Below are 14664 nucleotides of genomic sequence, written 5' to 3'. Positions count from 1 at the left end.
TAATTGTTCAATCTGATATGTTGGTTGTTTTTAAACATATTTGCATTCTTGTGTCATGTATTGCCATTATTATTATTAATATGGACAGGTTATGAGCCGTATATATCTTTCAGATATGTTATATGTCTGTTCTTCTGATCTGTATTTAGGCCTCAGTTTATTTTTTACATAAGTGTTGTTGTGGGCCAAAAATTTTTGGTTAGTTTCATTTGGTTTACTTCCAAAAGCTGGCCTCTATAACAGTTTTTTACAGGTTGAACAGCTTATTATATGTCAAGTTGGTGGGCTTTTGAGTTTACATGTACTTTGATATACATTTTATATGCATTATTTCCCTTCTCTGTAATTGGTAGTGTGGATTTAGTGGGTTACAAGGGTGGAAGTCTTTTGCCCCCCCCTTTTTTTTTTGTCTCTGGGCTTTTTTGTAGGTTTAGAATTTTTTCTTTTTTCTTTTTTCTTTTTTGATGGTATATGTTATGTGATATACCATACCTTGGGGGTTATTTCTGCAGGATTTATTTGGTCCATCCAAAATATTTTTTTGGTTTCAAAAAATTATTTTGGTTTATTATTAGCAGATTTGGACAATTTTTATTTCATTATTCCGGACACCAGGACAGCCCTTCTGAACATATTTAATTTATTTAAATTTCTTTGTTTTTTTTGCTTTTTCACCACTGGCCAAGGACACTCATATGTTTTTTTATATTTGGGATTCAATATGCATATATTTATGGCCCCTTTTTGATTACGTAGTGTGAGCTTTTTGTAGGCTCAAGTCAGGCTTTTTTATAAGCTTGTTGGCTATAATAGTATTCTATAGGGGCCTTGAGTTTTGATATTTTTGATATCTGTGATTATATATGGTTCCCTTGTGGTTTTTGAAGTATAATAATAAGGTGGCCATATGGTTTCACCTAATTTGGAGTGTATTTAAGATTTAAGGTTGGTTACATGAATTATGCATTTAGCATACTGATTGTCCAACCATTTGTTCATGTAATATATTCAGTGTGGAACCTATATTTTTCACATTTGTTACACATATCTTTGTATTTGATACTGAATTTGTGTTCATTTTTGGCCAGGGATGGAATTAGCAAATTTAATTAAAGGTTTGGCTTCAGACTCTGAGGATCTGGGTATTTTTGGCCTAGCTTTGGGTTCAGGGGATGTTGTTCCGGGTGTCCGGGATCTCATTCAGGATTGCAATTTAGCTTTCGCTAAATTGACCAAGGACCTCATTTCTCTTCGTAAAAATGTTTGGCATTTAAAATTATTTCCGGCTTATCAATGTAGAAAAATAGTTCCTAGGGGACTTAGGGTTAGGATTCAACCCATGGTGGCTGAACCGGACGAATGTCTTCTCACACAATGGGCCGAGGCCCAACAAAATGTTTATATGACTTTTCTTGATCTTTTGAGTAGTTTTTATGAGAGAAAGGTTGAACAGCAAATTGCCAATGTATCACAGATTAGTAAAACTGTGGAGGTGTTTTCTGCACTTCCTTGCTATAAAGATAATATTGGAAAACTTGGCAAGGAATTGGCAACTTTGGATTTAGGTTTGAAGGATAGGAAGGTCAAGAAATTTAATAGGGATGTGGAGGACTATGACAGGGGGAAGCCATTTGATTTGTGACCTACGGTCAAATTTGATATGCCTATAGATTCATCTAAGAGAATGAAAGTTATTCGGCCTAAATCTATTCTGAAGAAAAGGAGCAGGGAGTCTACGCCATCTGGTGATGACTCATCCTCCAATACTGAATGGGAGGATACTCATATCAGCATTTCTCCTGTTTCCAAGAGGAATAATTTGGACAGAGGCTTTATTGGAAAGACCCCTTTAGGCACAAGTCCCAGAGACGAGGGGGTAGGAGGCATCACAAATCCAGATGGGCTGGGGGACATCCTTCAACAGATGACCAGGATTTAGTATCCAATGTTAATAATGTGCATAATATTTCCTCAGTGGTATTGGATGACCAACAAGTTGATATATTGAGTAAAGGATTAAGTTTTGTCCCTGGGTTTTTTTGTCCAAGAACATCGTTTTGCTGAAGATGTGGTTAAATTCTGTCAAAATTTGAATTTGAAATGCTTTTTTCATGGGACTGATTGTGATGCCTCTGAGGTTAGGGAATTTCGCTTCCATGCCTCCAGGTTCAGGCCACCTATGCAACCCATTGTCCAAACATTTCAAAATGCTGTCCTCAAGGATTTACATTTGTATTTACATAAACAGGACAGGCTTAAAGATAATCTGAACAAAAATCAGAGAATGTGTTTGGAGAAACTGATTAACAACAAAGACATTGTTGTTCTTTCAGTGGACAAGGGTGGAGCAGTGGTGGTCCAGGATCTGGGGGACTATGAAGCTGAAGCTGATCGTCAGTTATCTAACCATAATCATTATCAGGAAATGCAGGTGGATCCCACTTTGCAATTTAAAAAGGATGTCGACAAGTTTTTGGATTTGGCTACAGAGGAGGGCATTATTAATGATGAAGTGTGTCATCAACTCAAGGTTGATTTTCCTAGCAGGCAATATATCTATTTTCTCCCAAAGATCCACAAAGATCCCACAAGGCCACCCGGGAGACCGTATCTAAAACCACTTTTGGCACACATACGTTCTAGAATTCAAGATACTACACAGTTCCTATCTATTATCTCTGAGACCCAACTAGAGTCCCATTGGATTTTATGCACCTTGGATGTCACCTCCCTATATACCAGTATTCCCCATTGGGCAGGACTTTTGGCCCTGCAATATTGGTTGGATAAGGATAATATCTATAAGCCTGGTTTTAATACCCTCTTGGTATGCATGACTGAACAGGTCCTGATTCACAATGTGTTCTTTTTTAAGGACAGATGTTTTTGGCAGCCACAGGGCACTGCTATGGGGGCTTCTTTTGCCCCCATTTATGCAGACTTATTTATGGCGTATGTGGAGGACCAGGTAATTTATGACATCAGTCACAATATCTATATTAAAGCGATGGATATTTGGAGGAGGTATCTTGATGACTGCTGGATGGTGTGGAGAGCTAGTGAGGAATTCCTTTTTGAATTCCTTGAGTATCTAAATGGCAATATATGGGGGATTGAGTTTAATTTGCCATTTTCTAGATCTGAAATTACATTTTTGGATGTTTTGGTAAAATGAACGGACACCAACACTCTTGAGAGTGAGATACTTAGAAAATTTCCTCAATTCAATACCTTATTACATGCCACTAGTTTCCACCCCAAGCATGTCATCAAGAACATCCCCAAGTCCCAATCCCTTCGTGTCAGAAGGATTTGTTCCAGTTCCTCCACATACGACCATCACAGGAGGGATCTTATCACCAGGTTTAAAAGTAGGGGTTATGTAGGGGGTGACATCACGAGGGCCAATCGTTTTGCAAATCAGCAAGATAGAACTGATTTATTATTCTATCAAAATCAGGATCATGTCAAGTCTGATTTGCTTAGATTGGTTACAACTTATGGGAGGAATACAGTTGGATTCATGAACATTATCCATAAGTATTGGTATCTGTTAAAATCGGATAATGTCTTAGAGAAATATGTAGGGGACCAGTGTCATTACTCATTTCGGAAAGGGCGGTCTTTGGGCTCTCTTTTTAGTCATTACAAGAAGGTTTATTACAGAGATACATGTTCCATTACTCAAGCTCACCTTTTTACAGGCCCTGTTTTTGGATGCTATCCATGTGGTCATTGTACCTACTGCCCTAGGGTGTTGAAATGTCGGACTTTTTCTTCACAAAATTGTCCACAAGTTTATGATATATTATGTTTTGCCAATTGCAGTACATCTTGGGTGATTTATTTGGCCCAGTGCAATTGTCGGGCTTTCTATGTTGGACAAGCTTTCCGTCCTTTTAAAGTGAGGATAGGGGAACATCTTAGTGATATTAAAAACAAAAAGGGGTCCGGTTCATTATATAAACACATTTCTAAACACCCTACTGGCAAGTTTTGTTTTATGGTCATTGATCACATTAAGGACAGACGTACAATCCCATGTTCTACATGATAAGCTCACTTATAAAGAGAAAATGTGGATCATCAAACTAGGGACTCTGTTTTCCCCTGGCTTGAATGATCATTTTTGAGGCATCCAATTCATATAGTTGTTGTTATATTTTTGTTGTTATATTTGGGTTTATATACTCATTTATATAATTGGGACAACTGGGTTCATTTGTAACACATTTCATGTATTTCTGAACTAGTGCACTATTTTATTGATGCACTAGAGGGTGCTCCATGCTTCCTATATGAAGTTTATATAAGTTGCAAGACAGGAAATTAGTTTTTGTCTTTATTTTGTACATCATGTTTGGTTGCTGATGAAGGATTTACCGAAACCGGTACAACCATGTTGGTGTACGGTTATGTTATGTTGCTGTTTTGAATTTGGACATTAAATGAAGATTGCCTGACTCCAGGAGTTTAGTGCTGGCTTTTCTTTTTTAACTTTGACACAGTCTGACTCAGAATTTGTGCGCACGCCTGTGTGTGTGTGTGTGTGTGTGTGTGTGTGTGTGTGTGTGTGTGTGTGTGTGTGTGTGTGTGTGTGTGTGCAAAAAATCAGCGAATGATGTAATAGACCTGGCTTGTCAGGGTCAGTGTGTGTGTGTGTGTGTGTGTGTGTGTGTGTGTGTGTGTGTGTGTGTGTGTGTGTGTGTGTGTGTGTGTGTGTGTATATACGCACATGTGCACAAAACATAATATCAATGATGATTTTTTTTCTGTAGACACTATATTGCTGGGGCACAGGCATAACTCTTTTGAGTAGTGGTGACAAAAATAAAAAGAACAGTTAATAATACATTTTTGAACATCCAGGCCCTGGGAGCATCAGGACTCTGGTGCCCCTCCATATCCTAGTCTGTAAGATACATTTTGAAACAAACTTAGAAGTGGCATCTACCCTGGCCCAACCAAATCTAACATAAGCCCTGCCCAAAGGTGTGCACAGGTTGCTGTAGCTTGAGTTGTGCACATAAGGTCACTATGGCTTGTTTCCAGACTGGGGAATGTGTGGCCATTATTTTTTAAGTTTCTTCACAAACTAAATAGGTGTGCACAGATGGTCACTATAGTTTGTCTAGGGGCATTGTATTATTTGGGAGCAAGAAGTTGAAATAGATTATTGTGATCATCTTTTTTTTACTTTCTTCACAGTCAGACATCAAATTAATATACAGGTGGCTATCTTTTAGGGATAGCAGTAAGATGGAACGCAGTTTATATCCATCTGACAGCAGCAGAATGAAGTATATTATTGTATTCTATATTTTCTTTTAGTTTCATTGTAGTCTAACAAGAGAGGGGTACACAGAAAGTGTCTGCCTTTTGGGGCAGAGGTCATGGGGTAATCTGTATATATATGTGTGACAGCAGCTGCTTGAAATATAATTGTGGCCATTTGTGCCTTCACTTTCACATAAGACAGAGGGATACATAGGATACATATTGGATGGCACACAGTGGTGTAGCAGAAGCATTGTCACCTCAGAGCAAGAGGTTCTCCGGTTTGATTCTCGGCTGGAGTATCTTCTGTGTGGAGTCTGCATGTCCTCCTTGCATTCATGTGGGTTTCCCTTGGGTGCTCTGGTTTCCTCCCACGTTATAACGACATGCATCTGGAGCATTTCTCCCCGGGCCTCTGCTGAAAATTGTCTTCATTCCAAGTCGGACTTTCCCAGTTAACAAATATTAAATAAAATAAATAAATATTCCTCAGCGAAAGAATACATTTGCAAACTAATCATCTACCAAACCTGTATACCTGTCACCAATCTTTTTATGAAATTCAGTAACATACAATTGCCACTAACTCTACATCTCAACTAATTTGTACTACTCAGATAGCAGATTACCCAAAGGATATATCTAATCCATCACCACACCCAGCCCCATCTATAATACATCTCTGCAACTATAATTTCATACTACTCCTTGGGCCAAATTCCAAAAGAGTTGCTCTCAGTGTAAGTCTGCCCTGATTCTGAAAGACTTACCCTTGGTGTGAATGACTTCTTTCAGGGTAAGGCCTATCTATGACCAGGCTTACTACAGGGACCAAATTCCAAAACACCTGCTCTCAGCCTGCTCTCAATGTAAGTGGTCATTTACACTGAGAGCAAGTCTTTTGAAATCGGGGCCTTTGTTTGAATTGATACATACATAATTCCTACTAATCTATTCAATTCTACTACTTGATACAGATATTTTCTATTATTTGTATTCTGCTATCTTTAGCTTTATTTCCTCAAAAGTATGTTTCTCATCTTTCCCTTTGTCTTTCCCTTTGTTACACACATTTTTCTATACACACTTGTTATAGCTGAACTGATGTGCAAATCAGTAAAATATATTTTCATTTATATATTGCTGTAAGCATACTAACATTAACCTTTCTACTTCTATACAAGGACATGTAAATTAAGTATCATGTATGAAAAGGTATGAAGTGTGTAAAATATGTATTGTCATGGCATTTCTTATATTTCTCCAACTTGTGTAAATATTATGTATGGATTTGTTAAAGAACAAAATAAACTACTTCAACCGCTGAACTTATCAAGAAACTGTTATAACAAATTAATCCCTTTCATCTTATTAAATATCAAACTTTTTTAGAACAAACACAACCAACTTGCAAAAATTCTGTTTATAACTCCTATTGTCACATGATGTCATTACATTATACATTACATAACCATGTTTTCAGTCATATCACATTTATAAAATCACACATGATAAAACCCAAAAAACATTTTACATTGTTGTTTTTTAGCATATAAATAAAAAAAGTTATCTACTTAAATTTTTATATCTTTATAGTTTTGCAGTAAACAGCACAAACTGAAGTTTAGTGAGCAAATAAATATATTTGAGAAGAAGCTGGTGAGATATAAATTTTTCCAGCTTGTTGGCTTGGTGATGGTCCTTGCTTTTTCCTCAAAAACAAGTGCCAGGGAGTCTCCAAATGTAGAATTTCCCTAACAATCTAAACGCACAATCAGCAGCTTATAGTGAGTTAGCTATCTTAAAATTACATTGTAACAAAGTTAAATCTATTGCTTCTAATCTGTAAAACTAAACCAGCCTCTGCTTTTCTGAATTGTCATACCAAAGGAGTATTCTGTATTACTATTTGCCTCTCTTGCACAAGTTATTGTGTCAGGAAAACTGAGAGACCTTTGCTGAAATGTATTTGTCCCAGCCTCCTTCAATAAACACACCACACCAAATGACATTTGACGACCTTTATTAAACTTCCATAAACATAATTTTATTGAACAATATTTTAATTTATTTATCACAGCATAAACATCCATATAACCATTTACTAGGCAGCATAACCCCTACTCACCCTAACCAAAAAGCAATGTTCTCACCTCTACTCACTTGCTTTTACTTATCAAGCAGCATCCAACTGCTCACTTTCATTCCCCAACTCATTGAATTAAACATCCAACACCAGAGGGGGAACAGAAGAGAGTCAAACTTGCCCTTCTTGTCTGCCAACCAGCCTGACACAGGCTGTTTCCCTCATTCACTCTAAAACCTTCAGAAAATCCTCCAAAACAAACCTAAGTGCACATTAAAGAGGTGCCACCAAAATCATTCAGGTGTACCCCATCCTCTCTGAACCAAACTGGATCCCTATCATTGACATCCCAATGCCCTATCATATACCCAAAGCCGCCAGTTGCCTAACTAGCCAAAAATTAACAAATCAATTAGCCCTCTCCCAAGCCAAACTAACATTGGTAATACCTCTGACCACACAATACACATACCTAGGTATAACCTCTTTAAAATAAACAGATCCTCACTTATCCTAGCTACCAACTGTATCTTCAGAATTATTCCCAGACAAATATACCACCAGGACTCCAAGGAGACCAATGCCACACAAAACAATGCCAATCCAACTGCGTGCCATCCAGCTTAACTGCAGCCCCCTTTTGCCACCCAGTACATATAAGAATGACCAAAATGAGATTTCCTTTCCTAGAAAATTAATTTAATACTAAGCCAGTCACCATACCCAATTATCTAATATTAGACAAGAAAGCATTAGATGACCAACAACCCTCCCTCTTAATGACTTCAATTAATCTGCCTTCCCAAGCTAAATCCGATACCATTCCAATGCACAAAGAATGAGTGGCAAACCTCTCTCCCATAAAACCAACACTGAAAAGATCTCCCCATCATATATACAAACTGATTACACATCATCACCTTGCCCCTTACTGATCAAAATGAAGCCCTGAGGACTCCCAAAATGAGACCACAGCAACATCTTAGCACAACCCACCTAACACAGCCAATCATTCCTGTCCTTTCCCAATACTATCTGCCAGGCCTTCTCCAACTGATCTGTTTTAGATCATCACAATGAAATATGCACAGAAGCAGAAAACACTGAAACATCCTGCCAAACTAGCAACCAAAACAACTCTGACATCCTAGAAGCTCCATAATACATCCAAAAAGCATGGTACCAAGCATCTGATCCTTCCAACTGTGTCTATATTATAAGAATGAATGCTTAAAATGTCAAACGCATCTTTATCGACACGTTTTAAGCAAACACTCTTAAAAGCAAAAGCTAACAAAGTTAAAACCAACATAGTCAAAATATTTTAGTTGTCCAACACCAATCCCCCACTGCCACATTGAACATGAAATGCAAACACAGCAAATTTCACTTGTAACAAACACCCTAAATATATACGCTACAATCCTTCCTGTCTGTAAAGTAAATGAAGTAACCATACCAATTGCCAACAATAAATCTCCAAAATTACACTTGACCAAAATGGCACTTTCCCGAAACACAAACCAGTTAACACACATACACTAATTTTTCTCTAATTTTTGCAGGGGGGCCCCCTACACCCCCTTCTATTTATATATACCAACTTCGAGATCACACTAAAATTAAGGTAAACATCCATAATTCATAATGTATACATCTTTACGTCACTGCTACATTTGCCATTTGCGTGTGTTGGCCAACTATGACATTTTGAACTTAAAATTTTTGATCTTTAGAGCTTTCACTTATAAGATCGTTTGCTTAATACGTGTTGATAAACTGGTGCTCGGCATTTTAAGTGTTTGTTTTTATAATATAGACCCTTACAACCCAACCTGACACACCTCATCTGGCAACACCACCTGCTCGTACCACTGCCATTTTGTTCAAATGAAAATTAACCCTTTTCCCCCACAACTTCTCATGCTAGACCTTCAACACAAGCTAAATTGGAACAAATTCCAAGCAGTCAACATCCTTCCTCCAGTGATCCTTCCATCCGGCTTGCCAGTGAGCCACAAACCATTCCCCCCAAAATATGCCTATATCCGAATACTTCCTGCTGCATCTGTATACAATCACAAATCTCCTTAAACAACCCAACCTGCCTACCCAAAGCCATAACATTAAATTGCTCCAAAAAGACAACCACAATGCTAAATCAGCATGCAAAAACTTATTAACCCTCACTCAATGGGGTTTGCTTTCCCCCATTCAACAAAAAGAGTCACAAACCCACAAAAGGAATTACCCAGGTGAACTGCCGACATGCAAACTTAAAGAGCTCCATGACATCCTTAATCTGCATCTTGTCCTTGGATTTCCCACTGAATCTTCCTTTCAGACATGTTACCTTCACATCTGGTAAACAAAATAAACCATGGCCTGCATCCACTAGCAATCCCAGAAAACAATGCCTTGCTTGAGCTTTCTAACTTCTGCCTAGCCAATAGAACACCCAGTTCCTCACACATCCCTAAAAACCCCCTCATACCTTCCAATGCTCCATCAAATCATTCACCTAGCCTTAAGAAGTCATCCAGATAATGTACTGCCTCCTGGCTGCTGCCAAATCTAATAGAGAGCAGTGCTAAACCTCTCAGAGTAGCTCAGGCCACCGAGCATCCCATCGGCATAGCCTTGTCAAAGTAAAACTTAAACCCAACTACCCTGACCAACAATGGCCACTCTTCCTCCCAAACCAGTAATAAACAAAAAACATATTCAGTATCTACTGTACCTTCACCAACCATGGTTCTGTAAACTCCCAAATGACCTGCACTGCATCATCCAAAGATGCAGAACTGACTTTTATGTCATCTCCCGAAATAAAATCATACACAGAATTCTCGGAAAAAGGCCAGTGGTGAATCAAATGAAATTCCCTGCCGACTTCCTAGGAACCAACCTCAATGAAGAAACTTTAAAACTGTTAAAGGGATGAATATCAAACAGACCCAATAACCTACCCACCTGCCATTCCTTCTCAACCAAGCCTTCCAAACTCTCTTTCTTTCCCTGCAAGGAACGTACATTCCTTCAAGTTGACACCACCCTCCCCACACCTGATTTAATAGAAAATCCCTCAGAAGACCCATTTATTAATTCGACTGCATCTGCTGAATCAGGAAATTGTGTGTGCCACTGACACAATACATGTACATTAATTGGAAAATGAATCCCCCAATCTTCCCTTCTACCCACAAAAAAGACACCCCCAACTGAAACCTTATTCTTTATTACAACAAGCAGTTCTGAACAAAATTAAACACTCCACTCCTAGCTGCATACAAAGAATTACCTCCTTTAATAAACAGTATGAACTATACTTCATTTGAAGACTTTAATCATATTTACCATTTCATACGTCAGCATTTTAGATTCATCAATCATGAACAAGTTTGATTCATAATGCAAAAAGACTAAAAGACAACATACAAAATCATTAACTATTCAAAATTAAAACATGTCTAGATAATAAAGTCCTTTATAAATACTTAAAATCCAGATCAACCGTTTCACAAATTAAATGATAACCTATAAATAAATGTTGCTACTCAAGTAAGAACTGCTTCACAAAGCCCCACCACCATCTTGTAAAAGACAATACAACTAAAATCAATAACCAAGTGACCCAAAGCAATTGCAACTAATCCTTAGGAAACCACTTTCCCAAAATACTTAAAAGTAATTAAATTATAACTATGTTTTTTTGGAGTGTTCACTGTGAGGTATTGCTGCACTAGGAATTCTGATTCACCCATACAATTTCGTTCATTATAAATTACAGCCTTCATTTCTTGCTCTTTGCACTGCAGTACAAAGATTTGCAATACAAGAAGCTTTAAAAGAAAATGGAAACTAACACATTTAACTGATTTGTCACATTTGATCTTTAGCTTAAAGAGAAAAATCAAAGTTGTTTTGCAATTCAAACACTAAATCACAAAAGCCCTCTGTTGAAATCGGTCTTCAAATATCTTTCTTCACAAAAATTCTTAGTTTTGTAGTCTAATCTAAAATAGATATAGAACCACAACACACAACTAACTGTAACACTGCTTCCAAGACCTACCTGCACCCAAAAGTACCAAGAGGTCATCAGGGACATTGCACTTACTGCAGAAAGTCTACACCAAAATCTAATCCCTTACCCAATTACACTCAGACAAAACCAATTAAGCCCCTCCTTGCACTTACCTCATTTCCTCTCAGCCTTCCTACTTTCCCAATTTTAACCCTTCCATCCCCACAACACTTTCTTCCACTACCATCTTAACTCCCATTATTATTCCTGCCTGACCCTCACCCAAATATGTCCCTGGAGAAATTGGTTTGTTCCCAAACCTCATATATTAACATGTTAGCTATGAAGCACATGGACAACAAAAATGCTTTATTTAAACATTCACAAATGCATTCATTTTATTATTTTTTTATTGTTGCTATGGTTAGAATGGATTCTAGATATGGTGACTAGAAAATTAATTTATTATAAAAGGAATTGGCGTAGCAAATTAAGTTAAATGCTATGATGTTGCCAGGTCTCAACAAGTGTGTTAGGACTGGTTCCGTTTTACAGATTTTAGTTTTGTTACTATGTGTTTCTAATTAACATCTATCTATCTGTCTGTCTAGCGGAATTTGTATTTTTTAATCTGATTAAGTCGTGGATAAAAAGTGAATAAAAAGACTAAATGAACCATTAAACAGCCTTCATGTTGACACTACTAAGTCCCTTGTTTTTTTGTTGGTGTGGTATTAGACTTATGGTACCTTTCACAGTGATATTTTATTTCCCTTTAGACCTATTGTGTCATCACCTGGTACTTTCACTGAACCTTTTAGAACATTTGCGGATGGAAGGCTTAAGCACTGTTTTGTGAACATCCCATATGTGCTTAGAGATCTGTGGCATTTTTAGAATCTTTGGGATAAGTGTCTTTTGATATGGAAGTTAAATGAATTACAGTAGACATTACAGTATTATATCAATTCCTCATAATATAGAACTGTCATGGCTTACTGAAGTATTTGAAAAATTTGTTTAAATTAGATATTTAGCAGATTAATTTATTTATGGAAATACCTTTGAAAAACAATTTCCTATTTCTGAAGGTGAATACTTTCAACAAAAAAGTGGGGTAGCTATAAGGACCAAATCCAAACCAGTGTTTCTAGTGGATTGACCTTCTTGATAGAACAGGTCTTGAAGTAGTGGACATTCTGATGAGACCAATGCCAAGATAAAGGCTGTTTAACACTTTTGTCCCCTTTTCATCAAGGACTTCATCAGAATAAAAACAAATCAAAATCTCACCACATCTATCTATAAATAGATATGGAATCTATTTCTGCCACATTTCTGAAATTGTATCTGCATTTATTTAATGATATGTTTATTTGTTGAAGGTGAATGTAACTCAATATCAATAATTGGTAAAGTATCATGAATCCCCTAATAGATTCTTAACATTCACCTATAAATTTGAAAATGTTAATGTAATTTTTTATATAAGGGTGTATAAAGATACATATAATAAAGGATTCATTTGCATAACATTTTGGAAGCAAACATTTTCAAATAGCTGTTTACATTTTTCATGTGATTACTCACTGTGACAAAAGAAGAGCTTTGTTAAGGGTTAAATAATAAGATTATTAAGGCCAATCACTGATGATAAAAAAAAAATTTAATGAAGGTGGAAAATCTGAAAAACCACATTTTAGAAGGAGTTTTCCCATATGGATAATATTTCTGAAGAAACTGATCACAGAAGTATGGATTTTCAACCTATTTGGAATGATAGGAAGAAAAATATATTTAATAAAAAGGGTGACAATAAGACAAATAATGTTTGAGGAGACCTTTTACTATGGAAGAAGATAATTTTGTAAATTATCTGTTTATTCCATTTTGTAATAAATATAATATTATAAAAATAAGTTTTTGTTAGAAAATTTAATTTGATTATTGCCATTTAGAATAAAAAAATAGTTTGGGTGAGATGTATGAGACAGGAAGGAATATGAAAGCAAAATTAATGGTAAATGCAAAAGAACAAATAACTGGTAAACTGTTCAAAAGTGGTACCTGTAAGCAGTGCAGATTTGCTAATGTGGTACCCAATATTACAGTTCTTGGGCATCCCAGAGTAATCACATGTAAGGGACATTATAATGAATAGCTTACATTGCAAGTTGCCTATCATGTGGTTGTTTTATAGGGGCAAAAATGGAAAGGGAACTGAGGTGAGAATATATGAACATTCCTATAGGATAAAAATGAAAAAAAGAGTAAAATGCTTTATATAGACATGGTCTTGTCTGACAAAAATAATAAGTTATTGTTTTTTTTTCACTTCATAGGCTCATAGGTTCATATGTGGCTAATGACCAAATCAATGACAAATTCTGATACCCTTGATAAGTATAAGAATGGGCCTGGGAGATGAACCATTTACAGGTTACCTGTTTGCGTCAGAGACATAGGGATGAATTTCTGGTTTCCCATCCAATTGTCCAAGTTGCACTTGAATTGGATTAGGGAGGAACTCTGCTTCACATGGATGGGGAGCCTGTTCCACAGACAGGGTGTCTCTGTGATACATACCTATCTCTCCAGCAGGTCCTATTTATATCACTGGCAATGTTTAAGTGTTTAGAACAGTAATTCTGGTACTGTTTGTTTTGTGGATATGAAGGAGATCCATCAGAGTGGGGTCTGACAATGCCCTGTATGCCAGGCATAGATCTCCCATTAAAAACCTGTAGGAGACATAATACAGTGATAGGGCCTTGAGGCAGTCTGCATAGGACATATTACTTATGCCCTGTATTCTTTTAGTGAGGAATCTCTGTGGACGTTCCAGTTGTTGGATATGCCTGGATAGGTACATAACAAAGGGGGCATTGTAATCAATGATAGGTCTGATGAATGCTGAATACAGTGGAACAATGATTTCCTTGGACTTAGATGCCATAACTTTCTTCATAAGTTGCACAACATAGAATGATTTCCTCACCACTGTAGACACGTGATGATCAAAGGATAGATTACTATCTATGTGTTTCCCAAGTCCCTGACTATTGGGTCACCTTTAAGGGGTGTGTTGTCAGTATGATAGTAACTAGGGATGGATGACTTCCCAAAGGATACTATTATGCATTTATTGGCATTTATTTTTAGTCCATGACTCTGACACCAGTTGTTTGTCTATGTCAGCCCCTCCTGGAGAACATTTGTGTCAGTGTGAGATTCAATGACAGGTCCTAATTTGCAATCATCTGTAAATTTAGTC

The sequence above is a fragment of the Protopterus annectens genome, chromosome 7.part0 (assembly GCF_019279795.1).
Source record: "Protopterus annectens isolate FY-2018-M chromosome 7.part0, PAN1.0, whole genome shotgun sequence".
Classification (NCBI taxonomy): domain Eukaryota; kingdom Metazoa; phylum Chordata; order Ceratodontiformes; family Protopteridae; genus Protopterus; species Protopterus annectens.
Note: the sequence above shows the minus strand (reverse complement) of the source record.